General features: G+C 37.7%; 1 protein-coding gene across 6 annotated transcripts in view; it reads left to right on the top strand.

The window, feature by feature from the left end:
• The window catches only part of GRID2IP (Grid2 interacting protein), a 208483-nt gene that overhangs the window by 19865 nt on the left and 166925 nt on the right, over nt 1–21693 (top strand). The gene's annotated exons all lie outside the window — the stretch shown is intronic.

Genomic DNA, 21693 nt, shown 5'->3' with positions numbered 1-21693 from the left:
AAGTAGTCACATTGAAAGGCTAGATTACAAGAAGGCCAACCTAAGAAGTTAGAGATTCATTCTATAGTCAATAGGAAGTTACTGAAGTTTTCTACTGATGAATTCTAACCAGACTGGGTTCCATCTCTCCAAGGTAAAGGAGCAGAAAGTAAAGAAAAAATGGTAAAATTATTGGTAGAGTCATTAATCAAATTCCTGTGGATACCGCATTCTTTTTTTATATCCTTGTTTATTTTACTAATAACTATTGTAACCAATGGTGGCTTGGGTTCAAATCCTAGCTTTGCCATTTACTAGCTGTGTAACCTTTTTTGTGTTGTTCAGTTATGTCTGAGTCTTTAGGATTCCATTTGAGGTGTTCTTAGAAAAGATATTGGGGCAGTTTGCCATTTCCTTCTCCTACTCATTTTATAGATGAGGAAACTGAGAAAAATTGAACTAAGTGACTTGCCCAGCATCACACAGCTAATAAGTATTTGAGGCTACATTTGAATTCAGGACTTCCTAACTCTAGAACCAGCACTCTATCTACTAGACACCCTTACACAAGTCATATTGTCACCCTGGGCTTCAGTTTCTTCATCTCTTAAAGGAGATGATTAGACTAGATGATCTCTAGTTTCTAGATCTCCCCGTATTTGACTGTATGCATCATTATGGTAGGAACTTCTATCTTATCTAAACTTTGTTTTTCCTCCAGTTTCTAGCACATATAGTAGACATTTAGTGTATGCTTCTTAAATTCAATCTCTTTGCAATCTTTTAATTCTAAAACTCTCTTAATCCTAATCAGAGTCATAAAAGTAACTGTAGGCAGCATTCCTTTTTCTTCCCCCAGTTCTCACACAGAATACACACAAACACTGCTTAGGTATATGAGTGTGTGAATATAGAAAAGGGTCTGGCAGAATGGGGTGTCATTTTGAGGCCACTAAATGTATTGATAGGTGTTCTGGATTAGGCATGACTCAGAACACTCCCTCATAGTTTATGTTTAATATTGGAATGGAATGACATTGGTCACTAAACAATTAACAAAAATTTTACTTAGCCTTAGCAGGCAGAAATATTCAATTAGAATATCCATTGAGGACACTCTGAGTTGATTCTATTAGTGAAGCCCCTTTCTTAGTTATATTCCAGTTACATGTCTGGAGAAACTTGTGGCTATTTTGGATCAGGGCCATGATGGCGAACCTATGGCATGCCTGCCAAAGATGGCACCCAAAGTCCTCTTTATGGACATGCTCAGACCCCTGGCTTGGCCAGCTGGGAACCTGGTCCCACCTCTGAATGTGGGAGGTGGGGTATGTGGAATTGCACCATCCTGTTGGCAGAGCATGGACAGCCCAGAACATAACCTGCCCTCCCCTCCCCCTCACCCCACACAAGGGGACAGTGAGGCTTCCCTGTGGAGCTTGGCCCTGCAGGGCTTGCCAAGCATGCATCCCTGCCCTGCCCAGGGCCTTGCCCCCAAATGCAGGGGTGGGTGTGGTAGTGCATGCACTCAGGGAGGTTCATGTAATGGGGGTGGGGCACAGGCAAGAAGTGGGGAGGGGGGTGGGGTTGGGCATGGTATGAGTTCCCCAAAAAAGTTCCAAAAGGTTCTCTATCACTGAACTAGGGCATCAGGAAATGATATTAAGCAGATTGAGTCTTTATTCCCTTGAGCCAATCAAGTCTTGAGAATGGTTTCAATACCTTTTAAGGAAAAACTAGCCTAAACTTCATGGAAGCAAAGGTTAGGTTATTGTTTCTGCCATGATGGTAATAATATATCTTCAATCTGCCAGTTGGCTACTATTAATTTTAAGAACCCTCTAAGGCCATTTGTTGCTGCTAGATTTTCACTATTGCATTCTCTTTTTATCTTTGATGTGTGGGTATAATCCAGTATTTAGATGTCACTCTTGTTTCTTAGAAAGTTTTCTCCTTTCTTTTTCCCTTAAATAGCCTGTACCTCTTGATTACTAAAATTATATATATATGCTGCTACCCTTTTGCCTAATAATGGTCTGAGTTTTCCTCCCCACTTTTCTGACCTGATAACTGCCCTTCTAACTCTAAAAATTCCAGATTTAGGGTTACAAAGACAGACTTTTCCTGTTTCTTCCAAGGCAATGGATGCTCTATTTATTTTCAGAAAGACAAGAGCAAACATCTCTCTGTTTCCATTTCTCTTCAGGAGCCTTCAAATCCACAGGCTGGTTTGCTTGCTTGGGGTAATGCCAAGCTATCCTGTGGGCAATCCCACTAGTCTACCTGATAATGAGTGGCCTATTAGGTTACCTTGATGGGATAGAATTTGCTATAGAAACTCCAGCTGTTACCACTGGTATGAAACTGATCCAGAATCTCCTAGCTGCTGTCATGTTTGTAGCAGCCAAGTAAACTCAGTCCTTCTTCTACTGCCGGCTACTGCAGTCAGTTCAGGAAAGGTGAGCAGGACCCTTGGGGTGCAGAGAGATTGGATAGGCACTGGGTGGTTTTTTGGGCTTTGTCAGTGTTAAATGATCATAGGGTTGGTTACCTTTTCTGCTGAGCCCTCCAAGAACCCTTATTCCCAAGGATTTTTGGACAAATACACAATTCCAACTCAGATTCCTAAATTGGGAAAGAAAAGGAGGACAACTTGGCTTAATTTGAGTGACAGGCATCTATTTTGGATGCAGAGGGCTTCTACTTCTTGGGAAATGAACTATTTTAGAGCTTCTTACATCAAACGCTAATTGGGGAGAGGGAGTGTTATTGCCTGAAGATTCATTAGGGTATTGAGGCAGGGTAAGTTTTTCCCATAAGTTCAACTTTGACAATGTAATTCCAATAACTGCTTTAAACATATTACTTTTGATTGTTGACAGGCACTGTGAAAAAAAAAGGTAATTGTGCTATTCTCATTTTATGAGTTGAATTCATTGAAAACTAGCAACAATTAGTGGGATTCAGGATCCTGCTAGCCCCTTCCCATTCTAAGACTAATTGAGGAAAGGCTGAAATGAATCTTTTGAAGAAATATGTATTCTGATTTTTTTTTACTGGGGTGATTTTAATATTGAAGTGATCTCCAAAAGACTGGTTTAGAAATCTAGATGATAACATTGGACAAATCACCTTTCCTCTCTAGTTCATATTTGTAAAATAGTGGTTAGACTAAGTGATCTCTAAGTTAAAGGACATTTTTCATATATTTTAATATTGTATAGTCTCACTCTTTACAGTTTTAACATTGTGTGTGGTTCTATAATCAGAATATCAGTAATTGTAGGTTCCCCCCAAATCTCCCCCCAATACTAGGATCTTCTTGGTTTATGACTTTGCTGCCTGTAGGCAATACTGGCTAGTACTCTAGACAGACACAAACATGGGCAAAGGACTCTAAGCATTTTCTTTCTTGAAATTCTCATATTTGAACCCTCATCTGTGATGGTGGTGGTGGTGGCAGTGGTGGTAGTGGTGGGGTTACTGTTGGGGATATACTGAGAAAGTGATAATATTTTAATATTAAAAGTATTGCTTATTTCTGAGCTGTTTGCCATTAAGCCAATTGCAAGTCCCCTTAACAAACATGTTCTTTGTTACCTGCACTGTAGTATGCTAGCACACCTAGGCACTTTATAAATAATTTATGAGTACTACACATAGGTGCATTCTCTCATAGGAGACCCCAAACAACAATATGCATGAATACTTCTCATAGGCTTCTTCAATTAAAAGGGAAGGGAATGACTGTAGATGCTCCACAATTAATTCTGGAAAGCATTTCTATCCTATATCTCTCCATTCTCTTCAGTATAAATCATGCTCCCCCATCTCCATTTTTCCCCCCTGTGGATAATGTCCCTTAGCCACAGATCTGGGGAATAGTTTCTAAAAAACAATAAAAAATTTTTGGACCAAACATGTAATTGCATGGTGGCAGGAATTCCCAAGTAAGGAAACTCCTCTACCAATGCAGACCTGTAACTCTTCTATCACTTATTGGCTTTCAGGGTGAGTGACTTGCCTAGGATCACATTACCAGTATGTATTTGAGGCAGGATTTGAACCCAGTTCATATTTACTCTAAGACTGATTCCCCATCCAATAAACCACACTGCTCTGCAATAGTAATAATAATAGCTGGTAATTATAGAGCCCTTCAAGATTTACAAAGTAGTTTCATCCCTGATCTCATCTAGTTCTCACAATATAACTATGAAGTAAAGGCTATTATTATTTCAGTTTTAGAGATAAGGAAATTGAGACTCAGGGTAGAGAGGTTAGGTCAAGGTAGAGGTTGAAGGATCTGATAAGAGAATAGTACCTCCACATGGGGAATTTGGGAATTTGAGTATGGATGGGATTCCTACTGGAGTCCTTTTTGTTTTCCTGGAGTCTATATCTCATCATGTAATAGAAACTTGGAATTCTTGTAATTGCATTATTTTCTTTGGAAAGTTATTTATATTTTGATTATGCCAGAGGGAAAATGACAAGTGACTTTTAGCAAAAGATAGGACTGTCCTGATAAACAGATCCCTCTAAAATCATACAGGCAGGGCCCTGGCAAAATAGTGAAGGGAGGATTGATCAGCAGAGTTCTCTAATCAGTTTAACAGATAGTTACATGTCCTTATGGGGAATGTGAGCATGACTATTGAATCATCATCCAAGGACTCTCAAAAGCCCAGAACCTCCCACTATACCCAGAACATAATAGGTACTTAAGTGTCTGTTGAATAAATGAATGAATAAAGGGAAGGGAACTAAATTAGAAGGTCATCATTAGGGTAATACCCAGGCATTCCTGTGGAATCCTTATTTCTCCCAGGATCTTACAATATCTCCCAGACTTGTAGTGAATGTCACCCTGTGGTTCAGCCTTCACCTTTCTTTCCCCCTTCAGGGTCATGCTCATGCTTTTTATAAGCATTTGGTTATCTTCTTCCTGATACTTTGAAAACTCAGTACCCTTTAAATTGTATCTCTTCTAACATAGAATTTCTCTTGGTTTAATCCAGCTGTTTTTAGGGAAAACGAACTTTATTTTATTTAGTACTGTTTTCATTAGCACATTGGAATAAAATGGTTACATTTGATTACTCTGTTATTGATGATGAAAAAGGTTTGCTATAGATATTTTGATATATCCTTTACATTTTAATCTTTTTGTTCCTTTCCAGTTTAATTCTTAAATGCGCTCAGAATGATCTGGTTTAGTTGGGTCTCTTGGCATGAATTCTATAAGCTTTATTTCGACAGACTTGAATATAAATAGGAGATACTTGTATAATATAACCCTTACCTCCTGCTGCTGTCTATGTTCCTGTTTTACAATGGCAAATTGGAAATGGTAAAAATTATTATTTTAATTATCTGTAAAACTGGTCCATGCAGAAAATCATATGCTGAATCCATATCTTTTAGCCTGGAGCTATGATGGTAAACCTATGGAATGTGTGCCAAAAAGGGCATGCAGAACCTTCTCTGTTTTAACACTTGCAGTCACCTGTCAGAGTTCTTTACTAGAAAGCCAGAGGATTGGGGTAGAGCTGTTCCCCTCCCCCTTTCCATATGCCTGAGGACATTCTTCACTTCACCTGTCCCTCTGCCTATCAGCCCAGTGGGAGAACTTCCTCCCTCCCCTGTCTATGGTAAGGTATGGGGGAGGTGGGGGAATCACATGCTGCCTACTGAATGAATCTGTGGTGAAGGTGATTCTGGTGGTGGGGTTGGGGAGGAGCTAGGTTTGAAGGGAGCATAGCTCACAACAAGACGCATAGCTGGAGGGGAGTGAAAAGCTCAGGTCACTTTCCTTCTCTCCATACACACCTGTCATCACCCACCCCATTGTCCAACAGCCCAATGAGAATGCTTCCTCCCTCCCTTGTCTGAGGTGGGGGCTGGGGGCAGGGTCCAGCACTCCATCTCTGAAAGGTTTGCCATCACTGGCCTTGAGCTTGGGATAAGTGCTAAAAATTTCCATTTTTAAAATTAGGAGATATTCAGGACAAATTCCCAAAGATATACAGAGAGTTTGGTCTAATATCAAAATACCTAGTGTTTCAAGTCTATGTCCCACCTTTACCATACACTTACTGCATGATCTGGATTTAAAATCACTTATTATATAATTCCTTAGCTTCTCTGCCTGCAAACTTAGGTTATATCCTGTAGCCTCTTATAAACAAGCTGTGAGAATTAGAGTTTTGATGGTAAAGAAATTAGGACCAGAGAGACCCAACTTTTGGTTATGCCTCTGTTACTGACAATCTTCACTTTTCAGGGAAAATCACTTCCTAAGAACAATGAAAAACCTGAGACACACACACTAGAATAAGTGTTACATTTTCAGAAATTGCCAATATATTGATTTGTTTGGTTATTCTTACTTGTGTGATTTTTTTTAAGTCCTTTCCTTCTGTCTTAGAATCAATACTATCTGTTACAAGGCAAAAGAGTGGCAGGGGCTAGGCAAGAGGGGTAAGTGATTTGCTCAGTCACACAGCTAGAGAAAAAATAATAAATAAGACATTTAAAAGAAGAAAGGAAAATCACTTTTTCCCCCCTTGGCTTCTTTCCCAGAGTTATAAGACCTAGGCAGCAGAGGCTAGTGAAAAGAGCTCTTGGTCTAAGATCAAGACATTTGTTTTTGTAATTTTGATTCTGATACTTTTTAATTCTGTATAGGGCCAAGGGATAATCTCTAAGCTTTAGTTTCTTCTATATAACAAGGGACAATAATTGTATGACCTATCTCATAAGGTTGTCATGAAGAAAACGTTTTGCAAACCTTTAAGTATTGCATAAAATTGAGTTATTGAAATGAAGGGGGTTAGATTAAATGATTTTTAGGATCTCTTGTTGCTCTAACAGTCCATGTTTAAGTACCTTAGAGCTTTGAAATTCTTCATGGTAAATTCTCTGCTTTGACATTCTATGCTTTTAAGTTCTTTTGAGTGCCTCTGCTACCTATTATAGATGAATAGTAGCTTATTCAGTAGGAGCAACTTCCAAAGTACAGAACTATGCCTTCATTGATAAATGAGCTAGAGAACAACACACATGTCTCAAGCATAGGGTACTAAATAATTTTCTTCTATACTTTCTTTGTTCTTTCTGCTCCCTGGGATTAGTGTGCTAAAAGATTTTAGAGAATTTTTTCCTGGGTTGAAAGCAAGCAATGGGGGTTGGGGTGGGAAGTAATTACTAGGCACTATATATTCTGTACCCAGTACTCCTTCTCATGTGAGGAAATAGTAGAAGGATCAGAAAACATTTGGCATCTGTGAAGATTTATTAAACTGGAGAACAGTCTCTTCTAATTTGTCTGGGAATCACTTGAGGCATCTACTGGGTGAGAGAAAACACTCAAAGGACCCAGAACTTGACTCTTCCAATGCCTAGAGCCTACATGATGGAGTGGAAAGCACATTTGATTTGAGAATTAGAAGTCTTGAGCCCTGGTCCTACTTACTTTTCGGTAAGCCACTTAGTCTCTCTGAGCCTCTATTTCCTCATCTATAAGATGGGAATAATAACATATAACCTCCTTACCTCTGGGGCTTATGAGACTCAAATGAGATCATGCATACGCACATGTCATATGTTGGTTTTTTTGCCCCTAGTTGCAAACTTTCCTTAAGCTAATACAGCTTTCAGCCTCAACAGATTTGCAGGTAGGGATCAGATAATGGTGTCAGCATCTCTATTTCATAATGGTTGAGCAGTCACTCACTGAATAGGACTGTGGGGGCAAGATATTTTGCACATCGAATACCTCACCAGAGGCTCAACCAGAGAGGAATGCCTATAAGTATCTAGAGCAGAAAGACTAAGTGTCTAACTAATTACTTCTCTTTGACTTCCTTCAGAGGAAACTAGTTTCTAATCTCTGCTGGCACAGAGCAATACCTTTCAGTTGGCTTCATGTCTTTGTGGGTGTTTTCGCCTTTGCACTGATTTACTGGTTTCACCTGCTACTTGTTTAGACCATTATAACTTTTAAAATTCCAATTCTACTTAAGCAATTTGACTTTTAGATTGGTTATTAAATTCAGCCATACCCTATAAAAGTGGGTCCAGTGATGAAATAAGACCCAAGCAACCAACTTTTCTCACTCACTGAATTAGTTAATAGAATGGAACCAATGAGGAATCTTTTCTCAATCTCAGGCCATTGCCAGAATTATATCATGAAAGACAGAGGTGTGGAAAGTTTCTGTTTGCCCATTTTCACCACCCTTCTTTACCTGGTGCTGGTGAATTATGGATAGTATTTATATTCCCCTCCTAATTCTGTGTTCTTGTTAGTTGTCCTGCCAGTGCTCCAGGATGAGGTGGTGCATTCTTGAAAGCATGCCTCAGTGACCCTGTGCTATTTTTTTTATTACTGTTATTTTTCAAGACCTGTGATTTCACTGTTGTGCATAGCTCTAGAACGAGAAAAGGAAACTTTCAATAATATAGATTAGAAAATGTCCTGCAATTTATAGGTTTATAAGTTTTTTAATCTGTTTAGTGTCATGGATCCTCCCCTCTGAAAGTCAGGTAAATATGGATCCCTTCTCAGAACAATGTCTTTAAATAAATAAAATACTTAGTATTATAAATGAAACAATTATATTTAAGTACCATTATAAACTTTTTTTTAAAAAAGAACAAGTTGAAGGATCCCAAATGAAGAACTCCTGTTGATAGAATTGCTTGCCTAGGGTACTAGATAACTTATCCAGAGTCACATAGCTACAATTCCATCAAAAGAAGAATTTGAATCCAGGTCATTCTGACTCTGAGGTCACTATTCCATTATAATAACTTTAGACTGTAAAAGGGGAAACTCTCATCCCATGAATAGAGGGGTCACATTCACTAATCATGGAATCTTATAGGCATGTGCTTTCCAAACCTATTGGATAAACAACTCTGGAAAAAGTTTCTTTGGTCTGAAATTTCATTAGGAAGAAATGCCATTAGAAGTTATGGGTCTCCAAGACTTGACCAAATGTCTCTCAACAGGTCACAGGATTAAAAGCTACATTCTAAGAATGACTTTGCCTGATTTAATGAAGCCAAAGGGATGTTCAATCGGGATGTCTGATTATATGAAAAATAAGAACAAATTCAATTTGAATTAGTAGGTTCTTAAATGACCTTGGCCAACCCTTTGACCCTACAGGTGTCCTTAAATGAACATTTCATGAGCTCAGCATCTACCAGGGACATTGAAACATCAACCACTGTCCCCAGGCCTTGAGTATAGGTTTTTGAGGATAGACAATCTCAGAAGTTGGACTATGGACCCTGGAAAATGGGCTATTTGGAAGATCTAAGAGCTGAGAGGTCAATGAGGCTGGAGCCATCTATGACATGCTTGCCCTAAAGAAAGAGAAAGAAGATGAAGAAATTCTTGAAATCCAGAAAGGACAAATATTCTGTCACCAAGATTACAGCTATCAAGAAGCCAGTGATTCCAGAGTTCCGTAAGTTCCATCTAATTTCTTCCTTGCATAAGAACAAATTACAGAAGAGAGACCATTAACTTACTAACAAGACTATCTTCAGGGGTGAAGTATAGAAGCATTTTTAGAATATATCTTCTAGGACTTTGCCTCAAACAAGTGATGTTCACAAATAACAATTCCACTTCAAAACAGCCATAGTCAACTGACACTAATTAGTTGCATGGCCTTGAGCAAGTTGCTTCACCATTTTGCGACATATCTATAAAATGAAGAGATTGGACGACATCTCTAGTATCTCTTTCAGCTCCAAAACATAACACTCTTGTGGGTGCCATTGTTTGGGGGCAGCAACATTGTTTCTATGTAGCTGCTTAAAACATGTCAACACTCTCAAGCCGTCCTTTGTTTCTAGCCACCAGATGAAGGTCATGAGTCACAGATTTCTACAGTGATGAATTTGCCTCTTGTTTCTATGTCCTTGGTATTCAATTTCTGTTTCAGTTCTTCTCTCTTTTCTCCCTCTTTTCTTCTTTACTCCAATTATGCTTTTAGATAGATTTTTACTGGCAGGAATTTTCTTGAATATTAAATGAATCCTTGATGCTTTTGTGTGGCTATAGATGCAAATCCAAATTGAAGCACAAATGAAATAATGCATAAAATATTTTAAAAGTATAATTTTGTAATCAAATACAAGTTGTTGTTTTTCATAACAATAATAATAACAAAGTATGATTAATTATAAATCATTACTACTCTGTGTATGTGTGCATTTGTGTTTATGTGTTGGGGGACTATCGATAGTAAAAACTAACACTTGAATCCTGAGGTACAGCGAAAGTAACTACTGTGACTTCACAGGATCAAGGGGCTGACAGCTGACTCTAAGCAAGTTTGTGGCAGACCTAAGAATAGAATTCAGATATTTTGCTTTATATTTACCTTTTTGCAGGTCTAAGTAATGGATTTCATTTCTACCTTTAAAATCCTATGTTTAATAGTAAAAATAATAAAAGACTACTTTATATATTGCTTTAGAGTTTCCAAAGCACTTTCTCCTTATCTTGATGAAATAGAAAGGGTATAATAATTCCATTTTATAGATCAGGAAACTGATAATCAGAGAGGTTAAATAACAACTCATGGTCTCTCAGAGTTAGAAAAGGCCTGAGAAGCTAGCTAGTCCAATTCATATATAAACAGGTCCGCTTTCTACAACATTTTTGATAAGGGATCTGTTATCTAGCTTAGAGGTGTCAAACCGTGGCTAGCTGCAACCAGATTAAAATGTAATTGGAAAATATCTAACAAAATAAAATATAATAAAACATGGATAATATTTTATTTTAAAACAACAACCAAATTTTTATGTATGGATTAGTGACCCTATTTCTATTTAAATTTGATACCACTAATCTAGCCTATTTTTGATGATCTCCAATGTGAGGGAACTTACCATCTCCCCAAGCAGTTTAATTCCATTCCTGATATCTCTAATTGCTAGAAAGTTTTCCTTATATCAAGCTGGTCCCAAAGAAGCATAAGATTATGAGCCTGGGGTCTGGGTATAGTCTCAATACTTCTACTAATTAGCTATGCATAAATGTTATGTAAAGAATTACATAAAGAAAAAATATTATGTAAAAATTAGCTTGGGTAAATCATTTCCTCTCTCTGTAGCTCAGTTTCCTCATCTATAAAAGGAGAATTGGTAAAATGACCTATTAGGTCCCTTTCAGTTCTTATATTCTATGTCCTTTCTAGTACATCATTCTTCTTGGTAGAGAAAATAGAAACAGAATTTTGCCTTTCTGTCTTCTCTCTACTGCCCATTTTCATTATCTCTTTTAGACCTAATCATAATGCCACCATGCCAGGCTTATGATCTGTTTGCTGGACTCTGCATGTATTTCCTCTTTTAAAACATGAGTTGATAAGGGCTAAACAGTGAATCCCTTTCTTCTTTGATCCTCCTCTTTCCCTCAGTATAGCTAAAAAAAAGTCCTTGACAATTTCTTTTTTTGGTTGTCCTTAGATTTCCTTTGTGAGGAGGCTCATTTGGAGCTTTTCCATTTCTGACACTTCTTATAAGACCCTGCCACCTTTTCTTATTCATCATATGTTACCTACTTCTTCTAGCTTCCCTTTTAAAAATCTAACTTAAAAAAAAACTTTAAAAGTTGGTTAATGAGTTACTTTTTCTTCCCCTTTGTTATTTTATCTTTGTGTCATCAGGGATGGTTTCTTCTTGTATAATTTTAGTCCATAGGATTGTATTTTTCCTTAGGATCATAGATTTACAGCTGGAAAGGACCTTCTAGGCCATGTAGTCTAACCAGATCATTTTATGAATGAAGAAACTGAGGCCCAGAGAGACTCAAAGTCTCACAATTTAAAAGGAGCAGAGGGGGGCAGCTGGGTAACTCAGTGGATTGAAAGCCAGACCTAGAGACAGGAGGTCCTAGGTTCAAATGTGTCCTCAGACACTTCTCAGCTGTGTGACCCTGGGCAAGTCACTTAACCCCCATTGCCTAGCCTTTACCACTCTTCTGCCTTGGAACCAGCAGAAGGTAAGGGTTTAAAAAAAATAAAAGGAGCAGAGCCTAACTCCAAATCCATTGTTCTTTTTACTGCACCACTTTTCTCTCATTTGAAATTTGTTCTCCTCAAATATAGGCTACATGTCATTTGCTACTTTCCTCTCATTTTCTCCTTTCTATACCTGAAGATAGGGGGATAATTTTCCCTCAGGGTTCCCATTAGTTTATCTTAAACCATTTCTTCCTTGTTGGTAATAATCAAATCCAGAATACAAATTTCTATTTTTTTGGTTCTTTTACTTTTTGATGTATGAGATTATTTCTAAGGAAGGGCAAGAATTTATTAGCTGCTTTATTTTGGGGAGAGAGAGAAATTCCGAAAATGTTCAGATGAGTAAAGTCCCTTATCACTAGGACATCGTGCTTCTATATTAGACTTTTCATTTATTTCCCAATCTCTTCATCAATGTATTCTTACTGATCAGAGAGCTATATTATACTCCATTAACAACAATACTTCTTCTGCCTCAGTGTTCTTCACCTAGATATTGCCTATCATTTTCTTCCTTCCAAATGGATTTCCATACTTGAGTATATTATCTTAATATACAAAATTATTTCATTTTTAATCCTTCGTATTCCTTTTCAATAGGAATAACTCTTCAGAATCATCTCCCAATTATGGGTTCCATCCCATCAAGTCTCAGTATTTGTCTTTTTTGCTCTGGGATCTCTAATATATTTTGCTTGTTATCCATTTATGGGCATTTGTGTATAGACATCTGAGTCCCTAGGTTTTATGGGTGTCCTCTCTTAAAGATTTTGTCTCCTGTAAATTTTTTACCTTCTTTATCATTTTTCTTCTTATAATGTTGGCATTCTTTTTTCCTGGTTTATATATGTATCATCATGCAAAACATACTTCCATGTTGATTATTTTTGTAAGAGAATAATGATATAAAACCAAAATCCCCAAATAAAAACCCAAACAAACAAAAGTGAAAAACACATGCCTTGATCTGCATTCTGACTCCAATAGTTTTCTCTGGAGGTAGATAGCATTATTTGTCATAAATCCCTCAGAATTTTCCTATATCATTGTATTGCTGAGGGTAAATAAGTCTAACACATTTGACCATTCCACAATATTGCTATTGCTATGTATAATATTCTCCTGGTTCTGTTTATTTCATTCTATATCAGTTCATGTAGGTCTTTCTAGCTGTTCTGAAATCATCCTGTTCATCATTTCTTGTGGCATACTGGTATTTCATCACTATTGTATTCCATCACTATCCTATAGCACAATTTGTTCATCCATTCCCCAATTGATGGATATCTCTTCAATTTCCAATTCTTTGCCACCACAAAAAGAGTAGTTATAAATATTTTTGTACAAGTAGGTCCTTTCTTCCTTTTAAAACTCTCTTTGGGATAGGACCCAGTAGTGGTATTACTGAATCGAAGGGTATGCATTATTTTGTAGCCCTTTAGGCATAGTTCCAAATTGCCCTCCAGAATGGTTGAATCAATTCACATATTGTTGGTAATCTTTGTAGTATCTAGCTAGGTGGCTATAATAGGCAATTTCCCCCTCACCCTTCATTTTTTTTATTCATTATGTATACACTATAATGTTTTCAGTTTCCCTATTTATATCTTTTAATTGTCTATTTTTGCTGTTGCTTTGCCTGAGATCACTATTGCTATCTCTTCCTGACTTTTTTACTTTAGTTGAATCATAATAGATTTTGCTGTAGTCCCTCATTTTAACTCTGTAATCATCTTTCTGTTTCATGGGTGTTTCTTGTAGACAAGGTTCTGCTTGGATTTTGTTGTTGCTGCTTTCTAACCTATTCTTCTATCCTCTTTCATTTTATACTTGAAATCATCTCATAGACATTCACAGTTATATTGTTAATTGTGTATTTCATTCAATCAACCAATAAACATTTGTTAAATGCCAACTATGTGCAAGGTACTGTGCCAAACACTGGTAATGCAAAAAGAGGCAAAAGGCAGTTCCTGCCCTAAGGAAGCATACAGTGTAATGGGGGAAAGTATGAAAACAAATAAAGCAAGCTATATACTAGATAAATGGAAAATGGTGAACAGCAGTTAGACACTAGAGTTAATTGATTAATAAAAGATAGGATTTTAGTTGGAACTTAAAGGAAGCCAGGGAAATCATTAGGAAGAGTTGAGAGGGAAGAGCATTTCAGGTATGGAGAACAGTCAGAGAAATTGCCTGGACCCAAGAGATGGTGTGACTTGTTTTGTGGAGCAGCTGGGAAGTCAGTGTCAGTGGATCAAAGTGTACCTAGTGGGGAGTAAAGTATAAGAAGAATGGAAAGATAGAAGGGATTAGGTTATAAAGAGTTTTGAATGCCAAATAGATCATTTTGTATTTGTTCCTGGAGACACTAGGGAGCCACCCTGAAGTTTACTGAGTATAGGGATGGCATGGTGAGACCAGTACTTTAGGAAAATCACTTTAGTTACTGAAAGGAGGATGAATTGGAGTGGGGAGTCTTGAGGTAGAAAGACCCAACAGCAGGCTATTCCACCTTTCTATCTTAGTTTCTCATACTTTAAAATTTTATTTATTTAATTAATTAATTTAGAATATTTTCCCTTGGTTACATGATTCATGTTCTTTCCCTTCCCTCCTCTCTCCCCCTTCCATAGCTAATGAGCAATTCCACTGGGTTTTACATGCATCATTGATCAAGACCTATTTCCATATTATTGATATTTGCATTAGGGTGATCATTTAGAGTCTACATCCCCAATCATATCCCCAACAAACCATGTGATCGAGCAGTTGTTTTTCTTCTCTGTTTCTACTCCCACAGTTCTTTCTCTGAATGTAGATAGCATTTATTCTCATAAGTCCCTCGGAATTGTCTTGCATCATTGAATTGCTGCTAGTAGAGAAGTCTATTAAGTTTGATTGTGCCACAGTGTATCGGTCTGCATACAATGTTTTCCTGGTTCTGCTCCTTTCACTCTGCATCAATTCCTGGAGGTTGTTCCAGTTCACATGGAATTCCTCCAGTTCATTATTAATTTGAGCACAGTAGTATTCCATTACCAATAGATACCACATTTTGTTCAGCCATTCCCCACTTGGAGGGCACCCCTTCATTTTCTAATTTTTTGCCACCACAAAGAACACGGCTATGAATATTCTTGTACAAGTCTTTTTCCTTATTATCTCTTTGGGGTACAAGCCCAACAGTGGTATGGCTGGATCAACGGGTAGGTAATTCACTCTGGATGGCAATTTGGAACTATGCCCAAAGGGCTTTAAAAGATTGCCTGCACATGTCATGTGTTCTTTACCCCAATGGCTCTAGATGCCCTTCCCTCTCAGAATTGATTCCACTAAGAGTAAGGTTTAAGTATTACCTATTTCCACTCTCTTCCTCACATTCTTATAATAGTATTCTTCCTCTCCCCCTCCCATGTACCTCTTTATGTGATATAATTTATCCTATTTTTAGCCTGAAGTCTGAATAAGGCCAGCAGGAAGTTCTTGGAGTAGTGGGCTTTAAAGAGTCTTGCCCTGAGGCTAGTTTTCCAGTCTTTCCCTTGACCAGCCCAAGTCTGCCCTGTCTCTGTGCATGTGCTCCATGCCCTGTCTCTGTGAGAGCTCCAGGCCTAATGCTCCCCAGCCTCAGGTCCCAAGTCTCGCTGCCAAGGCCCTGTGCTGCCCTAAGGGGTAATAGGACTATGGTGCCTTCAACCAGTCCCGGAGAATTCAGATATTGCCCTGGCCCTCTCTCTGACTTTGGCACAGTAGGTGGTGTGGGCGAGGGGTGATCAGCTCATGCTTTGGTAGGTCTACTTTTACCCCTATTATAGTGTGGAAATGCCCTAAAACTGGCTACCTTTAAAGCTGTGTACCTTGGCAGAGCTCCTTCACTTGTCTGATTTTGATTTTTGTCATTTTGTGATGCTTTGTATCAGTCAGTTGTAAGGAGAATATGGCCCTTCCTTCTACTCTGCTACCATCTTAACCCAGAAGTCTCTCATACTTTTTAAAAAATTAAATTTCATTGTTAACTATATGTAAAAGTTTCCAACATTTTTTCAAAGAATATTTAATCTTGAATTCTCTTCTTCCCTTCCTCTCCCACAACCCTCCACCCTACTTGGGATGGTAAGCAATCTTATAGATTTTACATGTGCAACCTTGTAAAAATGTTTTTCCATATTAATCTTTTTGTGGAAAATCCTCAAATAGAAAAAAAAATTAAGAAAGTAAAAAAAGTTTGCTTTGGTCTAGAGTCAGACTCAATTCTTTTTCTCTGGAAGTAGATGGCATTTTTTTATCATGAGTCTTTTGCAATAATTTTGGATCACTGTATTGCTGAGAATAGTTATTATTCACAGTTGTTGATTGTAAAGTATTTTTGTCACTCTACAATGTTCTCCTGGTACTGTTTATTTCATTGTGCTTCAGTCCATGTAAGTCTTTTCAGGTTTTTCTGAGTTTCTCCTGCTGGTCATTTCTTACACTACAAAAGTATTCCATTACAATCATATACTATAATTTAATCAGCCATTCCCCAGTTGATAGGTATCCCCTCACTTTCCAAATCTTTGAATGATCTTTCCTAGATTTATTTTCCAGGTCAGTTGTTTTCCCCATGAGACATTTCACATTTTATTCTATATTTTCATTCTTTTGACTTTATTTCATGATATTTCATTGAGCATTAGCTTCTACTTGCCTAATTCTAATTTTTTTTTAAGACATGAGTTTCTTGAATGAGCTTTGGTACCTACTTTTTCATTTGACCAATTCTACTTTGTAAAGAGTTCTTTTCCTCAGTAAATTTTATAACTCTTTTTCCATATGACCAATTCTGTCTTTCAAGAAGTTTTTCTCTTCAGTGCATTTTTGTTTATCCAACTGTCCTATTCTGTTTTTTAAGGTGTTAATTTCTTTAGTACTTTTTGTACCTCCTTTACCATGTTCTTTTTTCATTATTTTTCTGCATCCCTCATTTCTTTTCCCAATTTTTCTTCTATCTCATGTTTGGTCTTTAAAATCCTTTTTGAGGTCTTCCATTAATTATTTTTGGGTTTGAGAGCAATTAATATTTTTCTTGAAGGCTTTGGATGCAGCAGTATTGATTTTGTTGTCTTTTTCTGAGTTTGAGTTTAGCCTGTCACCAAAATAACTTTCTATGATGTTTCCTTTATTTTATTCATTTTTTTGGTTGCTCATTTCCCTGTCATTTTTAATTTTTTTTTAAAAACTGTTAAAGTTGGGCTCTGTAACTGTGGTGAAGGGAGCACTGTTCTGAACTTTAGGTTCTTTGTGCAGCTTGTGAATTTTAGATTTTCTCCATTTTGCTTAGTCTTAGAATTCTAGCAACCAGGAATGTATACACCCCTACTTAAGGATTAAGTGTTGAGGAAGATGGCCTATGACCGACATGTGCTAGCAAGTGACAAATAAGAAACAACTGACAGACGCCCATGGCTGTCCTAAGTCAAGCTTAAGCTACCATTGGTACATGTGTGATGCAGGAAGTGATGTAAAGAACTGTCTATATATTTTGCATCACTTCCTCTCTCTGGGCTCTCGCTGGTTCTCGTTCTCTCTCACTTTCTTGGAGATGTAGGGTTTTTTCTGCATTAGGAACCTGTGGGGGAATTCTTGGTGTCTTGGTGGGTTTTGGCATTTGTGGCTTTCCAGTGAGGTGACTGGAAGAAGCTCTGTAGTGTGGGTTAGGTGAGGCATCTTTCCTGAGCGACCTTGGTGAGATGACTGATTCCTCCTTTCCTCCTTTCCTTGGCCTCCAACTCCTATCTGGATTTCCAGAGCAGTCTAATTCCCTTTTCTCTCTCTCTTCTTCTTAATTTCTTCCCTCTATTGTAATTAAACCACCATAGAAATCCTAAACTGACTTCAGTATTTTATTGGGATTGAATTTTAATCCCTGGTGACCACTAGTATAATATATTCAGTCAACAACCCAAATTTTACCCCTTACAAGTTGTCTTTCTATCTATTGTCAGTTCTTTCAAGGTGGTATGATATAAGGAAAAGTGTATTTAATGGTTTCCTGGCCTGTGCTCTGGTCTGTGAGTAACCCCAAGCACTCTTTTACCTTTTGTAACTGTGACCAGGGCCCTCTGATTCCTTATGGCTGCAAATGCTGGCATATGCTGATGCTCTTCCTCACTATGTGACTGTGCACCAGAGCTGTGACCTGGGTTCTGTATTGTGAATCTTAAAATTTCTCAGACTTGTGAATCTTAAAATTTCTCAGATTCTACCTTAGAACATTTTTGGTTAAGGCTGCTATCCCCTTATTTTTCAATGAAGGGACTTTAGTCAGGAATGTAGGTGGGAACTCTAACATTATTCCACCCATACTTAGGCATACTTTAGAGGAAGATAAAGTTGTAAACTCCTGATTGAACAATGAAAAGTACTTAACCCATACTTAAAGTAAAGCTAAAACCCTTAAGCTGGGTCTGTTTTTAGATCTAATACAAAAAGGTGCTAAGTACCTATGAAGGTCAAATTAATTACTAAAAGTTCAAGCAAGCTTAGCAAGAGGTGTGAGATTTTAGTCTAACCAGAGAAGGTGATAACAAGATGTGAATTAAGAATGGTCAGTCCTGTAAAAGCATTTACTGTGATTGGTAGATGTGAAAACTTAGGGGAGGTGACATAGGAGAAAATTCTCTTTAAAAGAAGGTCAGAAGGCCTCTGAAAAGAGAGTGCAGCTTTGGAGCTGAATTGGAGGCTGGTCTCTCTCTCAGTGGCTGAACTTATTTCAGCTTCCTGAGCTAAACTGGAGGGTCTCTCTGAACATTAGAGTTTTGCTTGGAAGGATCTTGTGGTGAGTTGATAAAAGACTGACTATTTTCTCTTCAGGCTCAGGCCTAGGCCATGTTGGCCTAGGCCCTTCATACTATATTTCTCTTATTCTCTCTCCTTTTTCTTAATTCCTTCATTGTATTAATTAAAATCTCCATAAAACCCAGTTGACTTGGGTATTTCATATTTGGGAATTTTTCCCATGGTGACTACTTTATTTTTAATATAAAATCAAGACACTAAAAATTATCTTTACCAGTGTGGCCAAAACCTTACAGTTTGGCCATTTAAACATTTTCACGGTCACAGTTTAAGGTAACCACTCTTTTGTCTGTAACAGTATATGGGCAATGCAACAAAAGTCTTGCACCTAGAGTCAACAATGGAACCCCTATAATTTCCTCCTGAGCAGTTGTTCATCCCCCCTTACCGTCTGTGGCTGAGCATTCTGGAAAGCCTTGGCTGCTACTTCAGCTGTACCTAAAGCCTGTTGCTCTGGTGGTGTCTGCCCTGGCTTGCTGCACTTCACCCCTGCCCTGGTGTACTAGATCCTTGGTGTCAGACTTCTAAGTTATTTTGGATTGAAAAATTACTTCACCATGTCTTTTGATAGGTTATGCTGCTCCAAAATTTGTTTTGAGGTATTATATTATTGCTTTTTTGAGGGTAATTTGATAGAAATCAGATAGGTTCCTTCTCTATCATCTTGGTTCTGCCCTACCTATTTTCTCATTCTTTTGGTAAGAGAGGAGTAAGAATAGCCTGGTGCTCCAAATTTCATATAATCTGCTCTCCTTCTCATCCCCTCTTCTTTCCTAAAAGCCCCAAAATAGATTGGCCCCATATATAATGGTCCCAAAATACAAATTCTTTTCTCACAAACTATCTTCTAAACTAGCTTATAACTTTGTCAGTGTTGTTGGCAGCTCACAATCAATGTCCTCTATCTTCTAAATAAAGTAGGAAGTGGATTTGTCTGTGGATAGAAATAGAAGTATGATGAGGCCTTGGAGTAATTAACAGTCGTCAAATTCACATTAAAATAGGATTTGTGAATGGAAGGGACCTGCTTTATAATGTAGTTTAATTCTTTCATTTAACAGATGAGAAAAAAAGGTACATAAACTAATTTGTTCAATGTTACTCAGGTAGTAAGGGCAGCACTGACACAAGAACTAAAGGTTTCTTCATTTAAGTCCAGTATGCTTTCTTCCACACTGAGTGACGATGTGCTGGGTTTGGGAATGATTTGTCCCTGATCATATACCATTTTTCTCTCTAACTATAGACATTGGTATGGTAGTACTTTGTCCTAACTATACAAGAATATAGAAATTGGAAATAGCAATTTGATTCGAATGTAGGGAAATATATAGAGTATTCTTGAAGGCTTATTTTATGTGAGAGGTAGAGAGATTCAGGACTTCTCTCCTGAGAAAAGGTCCCAAAGGTAATGTCACAAAGGGTTTGTAGGATCATCCCAGATATTTTTCTAGTATTCACATTTTGTATTGTACTCAAGTTTCAAAGCCTAATGGGAATAATAAAGACAGTTGTCATTTCAGGGAGGACATTTATTAAATATGATAGCATCCTCCTCTGATGCATTATCATGTTGTAGAGTTGATCCTAGTTTTTCTAAAGCTATGCTATCAGAATAAAAGTTCTGGAGGGTTTTTATCATGTCTACTTTTCTTGGACCACGCTTCTTAGAACAGAGAAGCTTAGCACTTGACTGGCCACTTGATGATCAATTTTCTTGGCCATGGCAAGGCAGAAAACTAAGAACAACTCAAAATGACTGTCAGTTCCAGGAAGTCCTCTTTTATGGGCTCTCTTCCACTTCTCTAGGGACAGTGGTTGAGGGACAGAAAAGGGACCATAATGTGATAGGAATCATAGTTTTTAAACCAATGGCTCTTAACATTTTTTGTACCAGGGACTCCTTTGGCAATTTCAAGGTTCATCTTCATAATATCTTCAAATATTATATATATATGTATATATATATATATATAACAGTGAGATTTTTCAGAAAATGACTCCAGATGTTGTTCAGTTTGGAAGATATCTGAGAGAGTGAAAGGAACATGGACTCCCATAACTCTGTCTTCGCCTGCCACTTCCTGGAGGGAAAAATACCCATTGAGGAAGGTTCAACAGGGTTGGTTAACCTTGATTTGGGAAGGGGCAGGGAGAAGGGAGCTCAGGGCTGTCATTAAGCACTTGATAAAAACCTTTATATTGAGTCCATATATAACTTGCTACTCAGTGACTTCAGTGAAGAGATTGTCAAAAGAGATGGTGAAAAAATGTGGTTTTACTCAAAGCTATCAGATAGGCCAATATGGTCATAAAGGAAAGCAGTAAATGTTGGAGAGGATATCGCAAAATTGTGACACTAATGCATTGCTAGTGGAGTTGTGAACTGATCCAACCATTCTGGAGGACAATTTGGAACTATGCCCAAAGGACTCTAAAACTGTGCACTCTTTGATCCAGTAATGACACTACTGGGTCTGTATCCCAAAGAGATAATAAAAACGAATGGGGGAAGGACTTTACTTGTGCAAAAAATATTTATAGAAGCTCTTTTTGTAGTGGCAAAGAATTGGAAATCGAAGTGATGTCCATCAATTGGGGAATGGCTGAACAAATTGTAGTCCGTGTGGGTGATGGAATACTACTGTGTTATAAGAAATGATAAGCAAGATGATTTCAGAAAAAGCTGGAAAGATCTTCATATTAGCAGAACTGGGAGAACATCAAACACAACAAGAGCAATATTATATGATGATTATCTGTGAAAACTTGGCTTCTCTCAACAATGCAATGATCTGCGACAATCCTGAAAGACTTATGA

Source organism: Monodelphis domestica, chromosome 7 (assembly GCF_027887165.1).
Source record: "Monodelphis domestica isolate mMonDom1 chromosome 7, mMonDom1.pri, whole genome shotgun sequence".
NCBI classification, from domain to species: Eukaryota; Metazoa; Chordata; class Mammalia; order Didelphimorphia; family Didelphidae; genus Monodelphis; species Monodelphis domestica.
This window is presented reverse-complemented; position numbering and strand designations above follow the sequence as displayed.